The following is a 15,784-nucleotide window of genomic DNA, read 5'->3' on the forward strand; positions in this document are numbered from 1 at the left end:
TTATAAGACGCCTACGCATTTTTTAAACCTTCATATGCGCTATAACAAATGGATTGCGCGTACATCTAAACTCTCTTTGATTCAAATAGCGGGAATTACTTTGGCTTTATAGTTAATATGAGGTTTTCTATTATATCATTGAGGTGACTCTATAGGTTATCTTAGCCATAAGCAGTACATGACACATATTAGTGAATAGGTTACATAAGATAATAAGCAGTACGCTCTTAATGTAAAAAATAGTACGCACACCAAAAAGAATGAAAATCAGTCCAAAAGAGTGACATTTTCACTCTAAAAGATTAAGGTATGGTATAAGGGGCAACCCTTTGTGGAGTGGTTCTTTATGGTTCATTATAATGATAAATTACTGTCGATTTTGTTGAAAAAGGGCGATAAAATTAACTCCTCAACAAAAGTTTTTCAAGCATCTGTATATCAGATTATTTGTGACAATTCTCGCCTCCATAGAGCCAGGGTAGTCAACGACTACCTACAGAATATGGGAGTAGAGGCAATGGAATGGTCTGCCATCAGCCCAGACCTCAAACCAATTGAACACTTGTGGGACCAGCTTGGTCATGTTGGTTGTGCTGTGTGTGCCAGAGCAGCCAATGCAACCACAATGAATGACATGCGACGAATCCTGGTTGAAGAATAGCTAAGAATGGAATGCCATCCCACCGCAACTTGTGATCAAGGCTGGTGAGCAGCATGAAGTGGAGGTCTGGCTGTTGTGGCTACGTATACTATTTCAACCCGCTATTGCAGTTACTGACTAGTGTTGTTTGCGCACAGAATAATGGTTAATTTGGCACATTCTGTTTGAAACCCTACTACATTCACAAGACGTGTACTCACGCGTGAAAAGTCGGATTGTTTCAACTGCGGTGTCATAGTAAAAGGGAATAAAGTAGCTATCCATTGATATGCAACACATAATCTGAGATATAGATGCTTGAAAAAACTTTTGTCGAGGAGTTTAGTACTCTTCATATTCTTCATTAGATGACGTAGTTTTAGTCCTATTTTAGTGTTATTTTAATATGTTCCAAACATATAAGTTGGTACACCTTGCTCTATTTTTCTACTTATATGTCAAGAATAAATACTTAAATGTAATGTTCCTGTTTTACCCACGTTACACGTGTTTCTCTCAAACATTCTGTAATAATGAGAACATTTGGGTAAAGCAACCTGCCAAAATCCGCACAATATAAGCAATGGATTGAATGATTAGATGAAGGCTTCATGTCGACAATTTTAGCATTATCATTCTCGGAGCTTTTGTCACGTGCTATGCATTACATAAAGCGGTTAATAGACTTGAGGCCTTTATTCTCAATCTTACAATTTTCTACAATGTGCATTTTCCTTCCCTACATTTTGAATATTTTCCGTTTCGAAGTGTTAAGTAATCAAAGATTTTGGCACGGTGTGATGCATTATGGAACATGATTAAATTACGAAAGGCTTTTATTGGAAATGAAATGCGAAGAGTAATTCAGTTGAAATGTGTTTCTGATATCAGCTCTGTGTTAGCTATGCTACGTATATTGTGTAACAGCGTCATTTACAAGTTTGAACATTATTAATTAGAATTTTAATTAAGACTTTTTACAATGTTTCCTTGTAAATGTCAAACCTTTACTTTATTGTGTATAATAATGATTAGCAAAGTTTGAAAACTTGCATTATGTGACACAAGGAGCGACTATACTATACTCAAAAATTCTCAAACAATACTCAACTTCGGGTTTAACTTAGTATTAAAATAGCGCTTTGACACTATCATAATATGAAAATAAATTTTGCACTTATCAATTGATCTTGTATCTTTATGATCTGCAGAACAGCGCAAGAAGGCGTGCACTTATTTCATTAGCGCAAAACATGTGACATCCTGTGCTTTAGAAAATAATACCATTGGGTATTCAAAGCCATCTTTGATTGCTTCATGTTAATGGATACAAAGACATGAAATGGATAAAATGGGAAGAATGCCGTAATAGTACACGCCTCAGCTATTACACAACATATAACAATAAATCATGATTCTCATGAGGGTGTTGATTTTGACGGTGTGGAGCAAATCAGCCGATTTTGGCTGTACCATTTCTGGGGGCAGCTATAATGTTGACGATTGAAGTACCACTGAGTTCATTACGTGAAATGTTGACTTTGACACAAATGGGCTATCACTGCTACTATCAATATTTAAGAATCACTAATCTGCTTCGAGGGAACACTAATGGGAACAATGAAATTCGAAACTTATAAGTGCAAGCTTATTTTAAAGTACAGTTCTTAAAGAGGGTTGTTAACTCTCATCATGTACTTTTTTTACTTCACGTCCTTATATCACACATTTTGATATAAGAGTAAAATATTTGCATTTGAAGGCGCCATAGAATACTAATGTGAATAATAAATGGTTAATCCATTATTGACACATCCAAACGAAACATCTTTCAACTCATCTTTACTGTATATTCTCAGGGTCAATTAAAAATAAATAGACTTTCCACTGATATCAAAATATATATTTGGATAGAGAAAAGGTGGGGATGGGCTTACTGATCGGACCATCCTCCTTTAATGTTCTTAATGCGTATCAAAGTGGTCTTGAACTATCATGCCTTGCAGGTAAAATGTAGTAAAATCGTACATAAAGGATGGGCGTAGTAAACGTTTATACTGCCGAGGACACATTGTTTGGGTGTAACTGTAAATATAATGATTACAACACCTTTATTTCTATTTCTATTACCTTCACTGTTCATAATTCAAACTCGTGCAAACTATAATAAGGAATAATAAGGAAATATAGAATTTCTGTTTTGCATTTAACCTAGTTTTCTGAGACAAGCTTGAAGTTCCAACATTTTGTCAAGTGCGCACTTTTCCCACTTGATTGTTACATTATGCATTCTGATGGTGGTGAGTTCGATATAGTTTTTACTGTCAGTCAAGGAGCAGTTTAACACAATTTTATAAAGCGACATCTTGAGTGCGAAATCGAGCCCATGGAGATTTGATCAAAAATATGTATTTAGGTTTCCAACTAATAGTGCTGAGGAAACTCAAACGTGCGTATATGTAATAGTACTGACTTTATGAAACTTTGATCACATATTGGCTAGAATTGGCAGTTTTAAATCAAATTTAGCACTTGTTCATAACTCGTTACACCTGGCTTTTTGTGACACTACGTGTTCGTCACAGGTGTAGATATCACGAATATCCTGAGAATGAAACCTACCAATCAGATGCATTGCTTTTAGCGTAATTCATGTCGGGATAACGGTAATCTACATCAAAGGTTCTCATTACAATGGCTCGTATTAATGTTCCATCAAAAGCTGCGGATAAAGGTCTAAAGTACCGCATTTCTTATTATTTTCTTTTTGTTTTAGTGCATCTCAACTGATACTTTGCATGGTGGAAAGTGTCACTGTTGGCTCTTGTGAAGCCATTCGAGGAAGCCTGATCTATATTTTAAAGTATAGATCACGCCCATCAATATTTGAAACTGTTGCCTTTATAAATACACAAACACACTTGTATCTGGATTTGCTTTTGTCACTTGCTTCAAATTAGACTAACAAAAGATTGGTCACACCTATCAGGCTAACACTTCAGAATAACAATGACTTACGAAAACGAATACGGATACGGAAACAGAAACTGAAACGATGAAAGGACCCTATTAGTATACTAGTAAGCGCACGGCCTGGCACACGAGTACTACGGCGCAGCAGACTGATGGTTAAAACTACCACATACAGAGCCTGGTGGTAAAAATGATGAATGGCAAACAACAAATGAACTACCTAGAGTTTATGCATGAAAGATATAATCAGCACTGGTACTGAGCTACTTTGAAATCGGGTTTATAATTGATACTATTTTGTATTAATTATGGTGCACCATTGCGCATTCTTAAAATCGACATGAGGGCATATTAAGGGATCCAAAATGAGCGTTTATTGCGTTTCGACAGTATTTTTTTGTGGGACATGAGAGCACCTCAGACCTATCGAATTGCATTCTGAATACGAAGCATGTCTTTCTGATATCAAATAATTTTCATTTTTGAAAATCACAATATAATACAAATTTTATGACAAATTATAAAAATTGATATTTTCAAATTTTTGATATATAACAGTCCTCGAAGTAAATTATATAAATCTAATGATATATTCTTAAAGTGTATGTAGCAGGTAGGAAAAGCCGACGGTCAATTGAAAATTTTGACCTTTCATATTGAAGATATGGATTTTTTCCCAAAAAGACCTTTTTTTTTGGTGTTTTGGGGGAAAAATCCATATCTTCAGATTTAGACAGATTTATAAAGTTTACTTCAAGTACTGTTAAATATCAAAAATATCAATTTTTAATGATTTGCCATAAAATGTGTATTAAATTGCGAATTTCATAAATTCTTTATTATTTGATATCAGAATGACAATCTTCGTATTCAGAATGCAATTCCATTATGTCTGATGTGCTCTAATGTCCCAAAATAAATACTGTCCAAACGTTCATACCCCAGCCCTTAAGGGAATCTTACTAAAAACATTTTACTTGAATGTGCAACCACCTGATTGCATGGTTAAAGCACAAGGTTGGTAAACGTATTGATATCCCGGATGTCTGACCTTGAGACTTACAGAGGCTATGATGTAATAATCAATTCTTGTTCATCTAATAATCACAGGCATTACCTATTTAATGAAAACGGTTTAAGAGGGAAGTATTATAGATTCAATATATTAAAAAGTCATTATGCCTCTTAGCCATTGTAATGAAGCTATTCAACGTGTTTCAGAAGTACATGTATATTAATTCCGCAGGACTGTATTTAAAAGCGTCATTAGTTACCTGCTACCACTCAATCATGCTCAATAGAATTCATTTGGTAAGGTTATAATTGACGCATTAATGTGTTCATTTAAGGTTACTCTACAGTCAGGGAAAAAGGACCATTGGAAACGTTTATTGGATTTTGTTTTCAATTCAATGAATTGGCATTAAAGGTGACGGGGTAACTTGAATGTGAAGACATCCGGCTCTAAGTTTAGCGCTCCACGATAAACTACCTTTTTACTCATAATCCGAACTCTAAATAACAGCCCCGAAGCACCATATTTAGATCAGTTCAACATAGCAAGAACTCTGGAGCTATTGTTTTCGCTCATGTGGCTAAATTTTTACCTTTTCCATTGTTACCAATTGAGATAAACACAACTACATGTACTTATACGACACTGTGAATATTGATACCAATTCACTGTCGAAGTGACGTAATAAATCGGATGAACTACTATAGCAATAGATGAATACAATTTTAACTATATCGCCCTACACTACAAAGAGGTTGCACTCATTACCTGTATATGTCTGCAATCATAGATTGGATACAGTATCGCTCTTTTCAAAGATACTTATCTTACAGGTTTGAGTGATCAGAATGATATGGTTCAATGCATAGGTACCGCGTGAACAGTGTAGTGCAGGACAATATAGTCAAAAATTGTATTCATCTATTGTTATGGTAGTTAATCCGTTCTTTACGTCACTTCGACAGCGAATACGTAATTTTATAGGACTCGTGGGTGGTCTCGGTCCCAGCCTGCTTGTACTGTCTCGTCACCGTTATTTTTAGTGACGAAGGAGCAAAAGCCATCTGGGACCGAGACTACTCTCGGGACTGATCAAAATTGGGCTAAGTTTAAGTCTTTGATAATCTAACTTTAAAGGTCTACCACCACATCAGGAATAATGAACTACATAATTGAGTTATGTGGCCCAGGGCATGTCGCGCATTCGTAATTTATGCTGTTTTCCGAGTGTTACTAAATACATCCCTATTCTGGTTTTTGTTCACAATATCAGATGTTTCACCCATGTAAGGGGCCGTACTCATGCTACTTGATCCCTGTCTCAGGGAACCTAACAACAAGAGTTACAAATCAATTACAAACCATTGTAGCCTGGATTACCTCAACGAGATTTAGTACGGGTAAACGAGGAAAACAAGCAGCGAGTTCATTGTCCAGGGAATTTCCAAGTTAGCTCAATAATTATTATTCCTGGGAACAAACAGAGACTGCAGTGGAGCTCGGAATCACATCGTCAAACACCAATTCAATTTAATGCCTGAACTATTAATGCATTGAAATTTTCCATTTTGTCAGAAAAAATGCTGAATTCGGCCGTAAAAAGTGGGACAAAAATGAAAACGAGCATTTTGCACTGCGGCATGCGTATTGATTTTCCATATTCGTCTGAGACAACCTTATCTAGCATAATATTTTTATATGTATGTAGATCATATTGATAGCTATAAGGTAGTAAAACGTTTTAAAACGTTTTTGAACGGGTTATATTTTGGATATTTGGTTTTGGTAAAAAAATTTTAATAACATTAAAGACACTACAAAAGTATTTTTCAAATGTTTTCAAAATGTAATTGTAAAATGTTTGCAAACATATTTTGCCAAATATTTTGTCAACACCTAAATACCATTTAAATAATATTTGCAGTAAGTTATCACAAAACGTTTTTGAATGATATGAAAACATATTTATACCATTTATATAGCCTTTATATAACCCGACATTTAAACGTTTTCGGACAACCTTTCTAATCGTTAGCGAATGATGTAGCAACTGTTTTGTGTTTGCTGGGTGTTTCATGCTCTAATAACCTGAATTTTGCAGTCATGTCTGGAAGAGATAAAAGCTCTCCATTGCGTACAGGGGAATTCCTGCTATTACTTAGTACATCGATAGCCCCCATTTTATGTGTTTTATCAGTTCAACATAGTAAGAATTGTGGGCTTTTGCTTTCACACATACCGTAAAATTCCGTCTACAAGCATATATATGCCTCTAAACGGGTTTTTTTTGACACAAGTGACAAGAGGCAGACACTCTCAACAAAAACGTTATTTGGAGTTTGAGCAACTATATTACTAATAAAGGCGGCTGTACAAACATGTATATTTGTAAGACGAATCTATTGCAATGTTTTTGAGAAGGGTATTGGCCTTTCATATCTTCCGTTAAAAAAAACCCCTCGTTTAGAGGCATATATGCTTCTAGACGGAATTCTACGGTAGTTTTTACACTCTCAACCAAAAAACGTTATTTGGAGTTTGAGCAACTATATTACTAATAAAGGCGGCTGTACAAACATGTATATTTGTAAGACGAATCTATTGCAATGTTTTTGAGAAGGGTAATGGCCTTTCATATCTTTCGTTAAAAAAAACCCCTCGTATAGAGGCATATATGCTTCTAGACGGAATTCTACGGTATATTTTTACATTAGTACCCATTGATACCAATATGAGATAAAACACCACCACATGTACTTATACGACACTAGAATTCACTTTTTCGGTAAATCCCATAACCCTTTGCGAGTACACCTGAGAACTCGTCATTTGACGTCACGCCGACTTGTAATGCGCAGTAACGATGTTCGATAAACGATGTGCGCATCGGCGCGACGCAGTATGACGAGTTCTCAGGTGTACTCGCAAAGGGTTATGGGATTTACCGAAAAGGTGAATTGCTGGATAGTCTCGGTGCCAGCCGGCTTGTGCTCATTCTCCCTGTTTGTTTTAGGTGACGAAGGAGCAAAAGCCGACTGCTCGCGGGATTGATCACATTTTGTTTAGTTCAAATATTTGACTTGCCGCATTAATTAAACTAAACAATTTTGGTATTTTTTTCACAACAGGGCTTTCAAGCAATTCAATTACTAAATACGTCCCCATTCTGGTTTTTGTTCACAATATCATATGTTTCACGTATGTAAGGCCCGCCCTGTCTCAACAGCAGGGGCTATTTTAACGTGTCTCACTGTCACGTTCGTGCAATGAGATAAAAGTGTTGATGAAGTAGAGTGCGTTTCAAAAATAAAACAATTGACATTTTTACCTGAATGTGACCGTAAGAAAGGCTCTACCATTGTCTACTATTAAAGCATATCTACACGGATTGTTAATTGTCACTGCATGAATATTTTATCTCGGCACGAAGGTGACAGTGAGACACGTTAAAATAGCCCCTGCTCAACAGCAAGGCTGCAACCTAACAACAAGAGTTACAAATCCATCCATAATAAACCATCGCAGCCCGGATTAGCTCCGCGAGTTTCCATACAGGTAACGAGGAAAACAAGCAGTCGGTGCCTTGTCCAGAGAATTTCCCAGTTAGCTCAATTATTCCCGGGAACAAATAGAAACTGCGGTGGAGCTCGAACTCACATCGTCAAACACCAATGCAATTTAATGCTTTACCTGTGAGCACGACTGCAAAGTATCGATGTTTTACATGATACAGCTTTTATTTTGGGTTTTATGTTAATGTATGTAGCATACAGGTGTGTGCATATTGGAGTTTACATGCGTAATATCATAAATATAGTGCTTTGAAAGCTTTTTGCGATGTCAGTTGCTTGTAATGACGATGACCAGTTTGTTAATTGACCATTTGACCTTTTCTAGAAATACATCGTGTTATTACGTACTTTCAATCCATTACGGGATATGGGCAAAGTAAATGATCAAGTACTATAAGTAAGTATTGTCCAAGTAATTCATTTATGACAAATAACACATCTTACTCATCAGACAAGATACATTTGAAAACATTACGGTTGGCATATACTCTTTTCGTCGTACGACGGCTAGACACCTTACATGTAAGCTTTATTTGTATAACGGAATTCTGTACAAAACCGATACGGATGTTCGTACGTAAAATGAATAAAATGAATAAACTAAATAAAAATAAATTTCTTGTGTCATTTATCTTATCAATGTGACCTTATTGTAATATTTAATAAGAGCAACTATAAAATATTAATGCATTGGTGTTTTCTTTTTCTTCAGAATAAAATACTGAATTCGGCAGTAAAAAGTGGCACAAAAAAGAAATCGAGCATTTTGCATTAATACATGTGTATTGATTTTCCATTTTCGTCTAAGACAACCTTATTTGGCATAATATTTTTATAAGCATGTAGATTATGTCATATTGATAGCTTAAGGTAGTAGTTTCATGCTCTAATAACCTCAATTTTGCAGTCATGTCTGGAAGAGATAAAAGCTCTCCATTGCGTTCAGGGGAATTCCGGCTATTGCTTAAAACATTGTAGCCTCATTTTACGTGTTTTATAGATTTAACATAGATTCAACATAGAAAGAATTGTTGGCCTTTTGCTTTCACGCATGTGAATACATTTTACCTAGTAATACCTATTGCTGCCCATTTGTTGCTGTTTTTGTCTTTGTTTTTGTGTGTTGTTATAGTTGTTTGTGTTGTTTGATTATAAAAATCAGCCAATTTTTATTGTGTGTATTTGAAACTATGAATAAACCACAGGCAGTAACACCATGGTTGTCGAAAAGAACAAAAGAATGCTACTAAACTCGTCTCGGTCCCATCCGGCTTGTTCTCTTTCGTCAATGTTTGTTTTCAGTGATAGTGACGAAGGAGCAGAAGCCGGCTGGGGCCGAGGCTACTCACGGGACTGATCAAAATTGGGCTTAATTCAAGACTTTGTTGATGTGCCTCCATCATTAAAGCCCAACGTTTTTTGTAATTTATTTTGTTTTCCACGCTATACAGCAAATGCGAGTCGACATTAGAGAGTCGTCACCTAGATTTCATTATCATTGAGGTATAGGACTTTTTATATTTTTGGAGAAGAGCAGGTAGGGCAACTACTTGATTATATTTCTACATGTTCAAACTACATACTGAAAATTTTAGAAAATTCGTACGAGTCCGTTTTTTTAAATCACATTTTTGTTCCTAAAATGGGGGTTATAGCGCCCTCAACGGACACTCTCTCCATAGGGCTACATGTAAAGACCAGTTATAGACAAATGGCCCTAAAATAAAATGGACTCGTGCGAATTTCCTCAAATTTTGCATATGATGTAGATTTAACATCTGGAATGTAATGCAAGTGATGTCGTTGCTGCTCTTCTAAATTCATTTTTAAAATGTCCGCCCCAGACCAAGGTGTTCGTCGATCAAAATCGGAATTGAAGAGGAGTTACTAAATACGTCCCTATTATGTTTTATTTTCCACAACATTGATACGTTTTGCGAGTCAAAGTACTAACACTCTGTATCTATAGCAAAGTTGGAACCTAACGATAGGAATTAGAAATCCATTGTGAAGCAAAACGAAAGATTTAAACCGAGCCACACATAATGTATCGGTTGTTTACAAGTATTTGCAAGTTTGTTTGTTTTTTTGTTTGTTTGTTTGTTGTTGTTGTTTTTTTGCTTTATTTTGGGATTTCTGTCAATACCATGTAAATTGGCGTTTGTATGAGTGTTATCATCAATATGGTAGTTTTTAAAGCTTTTTGCGAGGTCAATTCCTTAAAATAACGTTGACCGGTAGAACCTGCTTTGTTAATTGACCATTTGCCATTTTCCAGTAATGCATCGTATTTTAGTGTGTTATTACGTATTTCAATCCATTACAAGACATGGAAAAAGTCAATGGTCAAGTACTTTTATAGTCAGTAAGTTGTCTACATAATTCAATTCAATTCAAATCAATTCAATTGAATTCAATTCAAAAATGGCAAGTAACGCATGTATTATATCTCACAAGATCAATTTGAAAAGCATGATTGTCATATTCTTTTCGTCATGAAATTCTGTATGAAAACCGAAATGGTGGTTCAAATATTTTAGACAGGAAAGTTTTCATGATTTTCTAACAAATAGATTCTGATAACTGTATAATTATTTAGTTTCTTGTGTCATTTATCTTATCTGGATGATATAAGTGTAATGTTATAAAAGAGCAACCAAGAAATGAATGCATAAAAATAATATTAAGATTTTTCGTTGTCGTCAGAAACATACTGAATTCAGCCATAAAAAACAATAGTCGGATAGAACTTGCTTGTGAGTGTAAAGTCAGGTTATACTAACATTTTTGTCTTTAATATTGGTATCTGAGGAGTATTCAGAATTATATAGTTTGACCTATCTACGACTAATCAGTCGGGAGTCATTGGCAAAAAGGTCAAAGGTCGAAATTTGAGCTCCATGTTGCTCAAAATGGTCTCAAAATGTTTGTCTTGTTATAATAATTCAGAATTAGTTTGCACTACATACGATATTTCGTTATCATGGTAACACAGCAAAAAGAGTTACTGCCCAATTGATGTTGAGCTATTTTCCTGCCTTTCCTAGGTAACGAAATATCGCACATGGTAAAACTATTCTTTTTCTGAATTATCATAACAAGAAAAACATTTTGAGACCATTTTTTAAAATCAAAATCGAATAATTTGTTATGGGACAAACCCACGTTCAGCCCAAATTTCAACCTTTTACCTTTTTGCGAATAACTCCAGACTGATTGGTTGTAGGTAGGTCAAACTATATTTTCTGAATCCCTGTGACCTGAGGAATATTTTGGAAAAGTTTTTCAATTTTGAGTTTTGAACCATGTATAACCTTTGACCTCATATTTCTTTTATTGCTCAAAGGTGCCTACTGGGCAACTGTCATGTTTGACCTCTCATTATGATAGGCATCAACTTTAAACAAGAAAATGTTAGCCACACGCAACTTTACAACTGAAGGGGAGAGAACAAAAGGCATCTACACGAGTACAAGGACAAGAAAGAAATTGCTTATAAAAAAGGCGAACGGGACGAATGTGTGTTCACAATTCTCCAATGAAGAAGCTTGGGTCTGATTCCTTTATATAATGTTGCTGCCGGGAATCGCTATATATCTATCTCCTCTACAGCGAGTCTGTTACAATCCCGGTATTGAATAAAGCCGGTACCCCTTTGGTGGATGGAGAGAGGCAATGAAGCCGTGGGGATCGAACACATGACTTCGAGGTACCTCACGATTATGAGTCGAAGCTTTAGACTGCTGCGCCAGTGTGCTTCAACCCTTAGGGTGTTTTACCCATTTTCGTCTGAGATCAAATCTTATTTTAGTATAATATTTTATATGTATGTAGATAATGTCATATTGATAGCTTAAGATGGTAGCTTCATGCTCTAATAACCTACATTTTGCAGTCATGTGTAGAAGTGATAAAAACTCTCCCATACGTTCAGGGGCACAATTCTCGTGATTGCTTGATGCATCGTTAGCCTCATTTTATGTTTTATATAAATTGGTATTAACCACGTTTGAATTCAAAGTATATCTCATTTGAAAATGGGTCGACAATTAAAGTGTCATTAATTCACGGAGCTGAACAAGAGATCAAAACAAAACACAGTGAGACAGATATAAAAAGGGGGTAGAGGTAGGCCATGTCAATTAAGTGGTGATATTACGCGAGATTAACCGGTGTAGCGAAAAAAATGCTGTATCATCAATATTAAGAACTATACTGAAGACACGAAATTACAACACATTGTCTATGGAGTAGTGTAATACACATAATCATGTATATATAACTCGCAAACTCAAAATCGGAATCAACTGAAATTTTGGGAATAAGCTTTTTCGTATATACCTACTGAACAATGTTATAAAAAGAGGATGCAAGGATCACGAAATACTCCTTTAAGTAGATAGAATTATATCTTCGCTTATCAATATTATTTGCAGCCTAAAGGTGAGAAGAGTTTCATTGTGAAAAGGACAAAAACAGTACATAATAATAAAACAAAAGATACAATTTTATCGTTTTGTGGAAGCAGTTCATTTAAAGCCAAAAGGATATATTCTAGTCATTTTGTTCAGCGTTCTCGTACAAGAAAATGAGCTGAAGTGGGTCAGTCCAAGGATTTTTGATGTTTTCGTAGGACATGAGGTCGGAGTGAATCTTGATCCATTGAAATACTTTCGTTGTCATAGAAACGAGCTTGCTTATACTGACATTCAATCACCAAGGACTTCGTTGGGTGATATAATACAAAGTTCAAAGAGCCTCGGGCTTTTAAAGGCATGTCTGAGCCTTTCTGTTTGACTATAGTAATGGATTTTGCCAAACTATTGGAGATTGTAACATGTTATTATACAGGTTCGCCAACCCGTCTTTTCCTTTTCCAATTGTGATATTTATGTATCATATACCGAAATGCACACCAATCACTTGTTTACAATTTGGTCATAATTTTGAATATTGGGTGTAAATTATATGATTAGTTCTACTAGACTCTTGCCAATATGAAAACCACAATGCCATAATTCAAATTTCCTATTTCTTTTTTGTTTGCGTTGATTTTGTTTATTTGTTTGTTATTGATTGATTGATTGATTGATTGATTGATTGATTGATTGATTGATTGATTGATTGATTGATTGATTGATTGATTGATTGATTGTTTGATTGATTGATTGATCGAATCAATGGCAGTCACCGTAACCACATTTCAGTATATTTAGTACATTTTATCCACATCATAGGTATTCCCCAGAATGTAAAATGGAAATCATATAATTTTTGGAATCTTAGACAAATCCCCAGATCTCACAGGATGTTCATGATTTGCGTAACATGCAAATCCCTGTGGTGAATTTGACAGAATCTTAGAATAGGACATTTCAGTTTTACTAGTTTGTTGTAAAAGAGAAAAACGAATATCTTGAGGCAGATTTGATCAAGAACGTTGTTGTAGGCTTTATATCTAATGTGTTTATAGTCTATGGGCCTTCAAAGAAAGGTACATGTGAGCCAGTTAATTTGCATAGCCAAACATGTGCTATTAATCCAGCAATACTTAACGAAGAGATTTCGAGTACAATTAAGTGCTCTTCTCTTAGGAAATATATCGGTTTATTGGCATAGACCAGAAAGTGTAATTATCTAATAATCATATAGTCTAATGTCCATTTAGCCTGTATACTAAAGAAGTGAGTGACTGCTGTAAGCAGCACCATTTTGACAATTGTTATCTGTGCAAGGATTTTTACGCAAAGGATATACAAATTCAAATCAACAGTGGACTTCGCTGAAGAGTGGTCTTCGCAGGGCAAGATTGAATCAGGATATACACCAGTCGTCCAGAACTTTGTAATTAACAACAAGAAGGGGAATGCCGGATAAGTAAACAGTGTGTTTTGTTGTGAATTCTGAAGTGAATTTGGGTAAGAGGTGGTTTTGGCCATGGATCGTTCCGACTCGTACAGTAGTATATATTTGAAAATGATGAAATTTAATATGTATTTAATATGAAGAATACAATTATCATTATACTGAAATGCAGTATTTTTAGATATCAATTTAATAGTTTCTAAACATTTTCAAAGCTTTCAATTAATAGTTTTTTAAATTTCTTAGGTATTCTTTCACTATGAAAAAGGAGGAACTTGTTCTAATACGTTTTGTTAGTTTTATACCTTTACCAAGACTTAATAATGCATTCAGAATCCATGCTGTAACGTTAACTCTTTAATGATCAAGGGGGTGTAGTACCACCTTAAGTTGATAGAATAACAAGGGGTGCATTACCACCTTAAGTTGATAGAATTATGTCGTCGTTTATCAATAGTATTTGCACCCTAAAGGTGATAAGAGTTGTGAAAAGGACAAAAACAGCACATGATAATAAAACAAAAGATACAATTTTATCGTTTTGTAGAAAACGTTCATTTAAAGTCAAAAGGGTCTATTCTAGTTATTATATTCAGCGCTCTCGTACAAGAAAATGAGCTGAAGTGGGTCAGTCCAAGGATTTCTAATGTGTTCGTTGGACAAGAGGTCGGATTGAATCTTGATCTATTGAAATACTTTAGTTGTCATAGAAACGAGCTTGCTTGTACTGACATTCAATCACCAAGGACTTCGTTGGGTGATATAATACAAAGTACAAAGAGACTCGGGGTTTTAAAGGCATGTCTGAGCTTTCTGTTTGACTTAGTAATGGCTTTTGCCAAACTAACATGTTATTTCACAAGTTCTTTAACCCATCTTTCCCTATTCCAATTGTGATATTTATGTATCGTACCAAAATACACACCAATCATTTCACTATGGTTACTATGTGGTCATAAATATGAATATTGGGTGTGAATTATATGGTTAGTTCTACTAGACTTTTGCCAATATGAATACAATGCCATAATTCAACTGTTACTATTTCTTTTTTGTTTGCATTAAATTTGTTTGATTGATTGTTTGTTTGATTGATTGATTGATTGATTGATTGATTGATTGATTGATTGATTGATTGATTGATTGATTGATTGATTGATTGATTGATTGATTGATTGATTGATCGATCGAAATGGGAGTCACCGTAACCACATTTCAGTATATTTAGTACATTTTATCCACATCATAGGTATTCCCCAGATAAGAATGTAAAATGGAAATCACATAATTTTAGGAATCCCAGATCTCACAGGATGTTCATGATTTGCGTAACATGCAAATCCCTGTGGCTATAATAAGGTGAATTTGACAGAATGAGCTTTTCTTAGTATAGGACATTCCAGTTTTACCGCGATGTACCGGGATGTAGAATCAGAATCCATGCTGTAACTCTTTAATGAGTGTTATTTGATAACATACAAGTAAAATCAAAGAACGAGTCGTCGATTAGGACAAGTTGGCTTAGGCTAAATCTGTCTTTCCAAATGTCAATTTACAATTTGACACATTTGATGCAAAAGTGCTAAGACAGAGCACTTTCAATATTTGTAGTTGCTTGAACGCTCGTCGATTGTACTTTGCCATGTTTACCCACATTATTATTAATATTATCAGTAGCTTTTTGCCTCAACAAAACACAAAAGATGCACTAGGTATTCC

This window comes from Amphiura filiformis, chromosome 7, assembly GCF_039555335.1.
Source record: "Amphiura filiformis chromosome 7, Afil_fr2py, whole genome shotgun sequence".
In the NCBI taxonomy this organism is placed as follows: Eukaryota; Metazoa; Echinodermata; class Ophiuroidea; order Amphilepidida; family Amphiuridae; genus Amphiura; species Amphiura filiformis.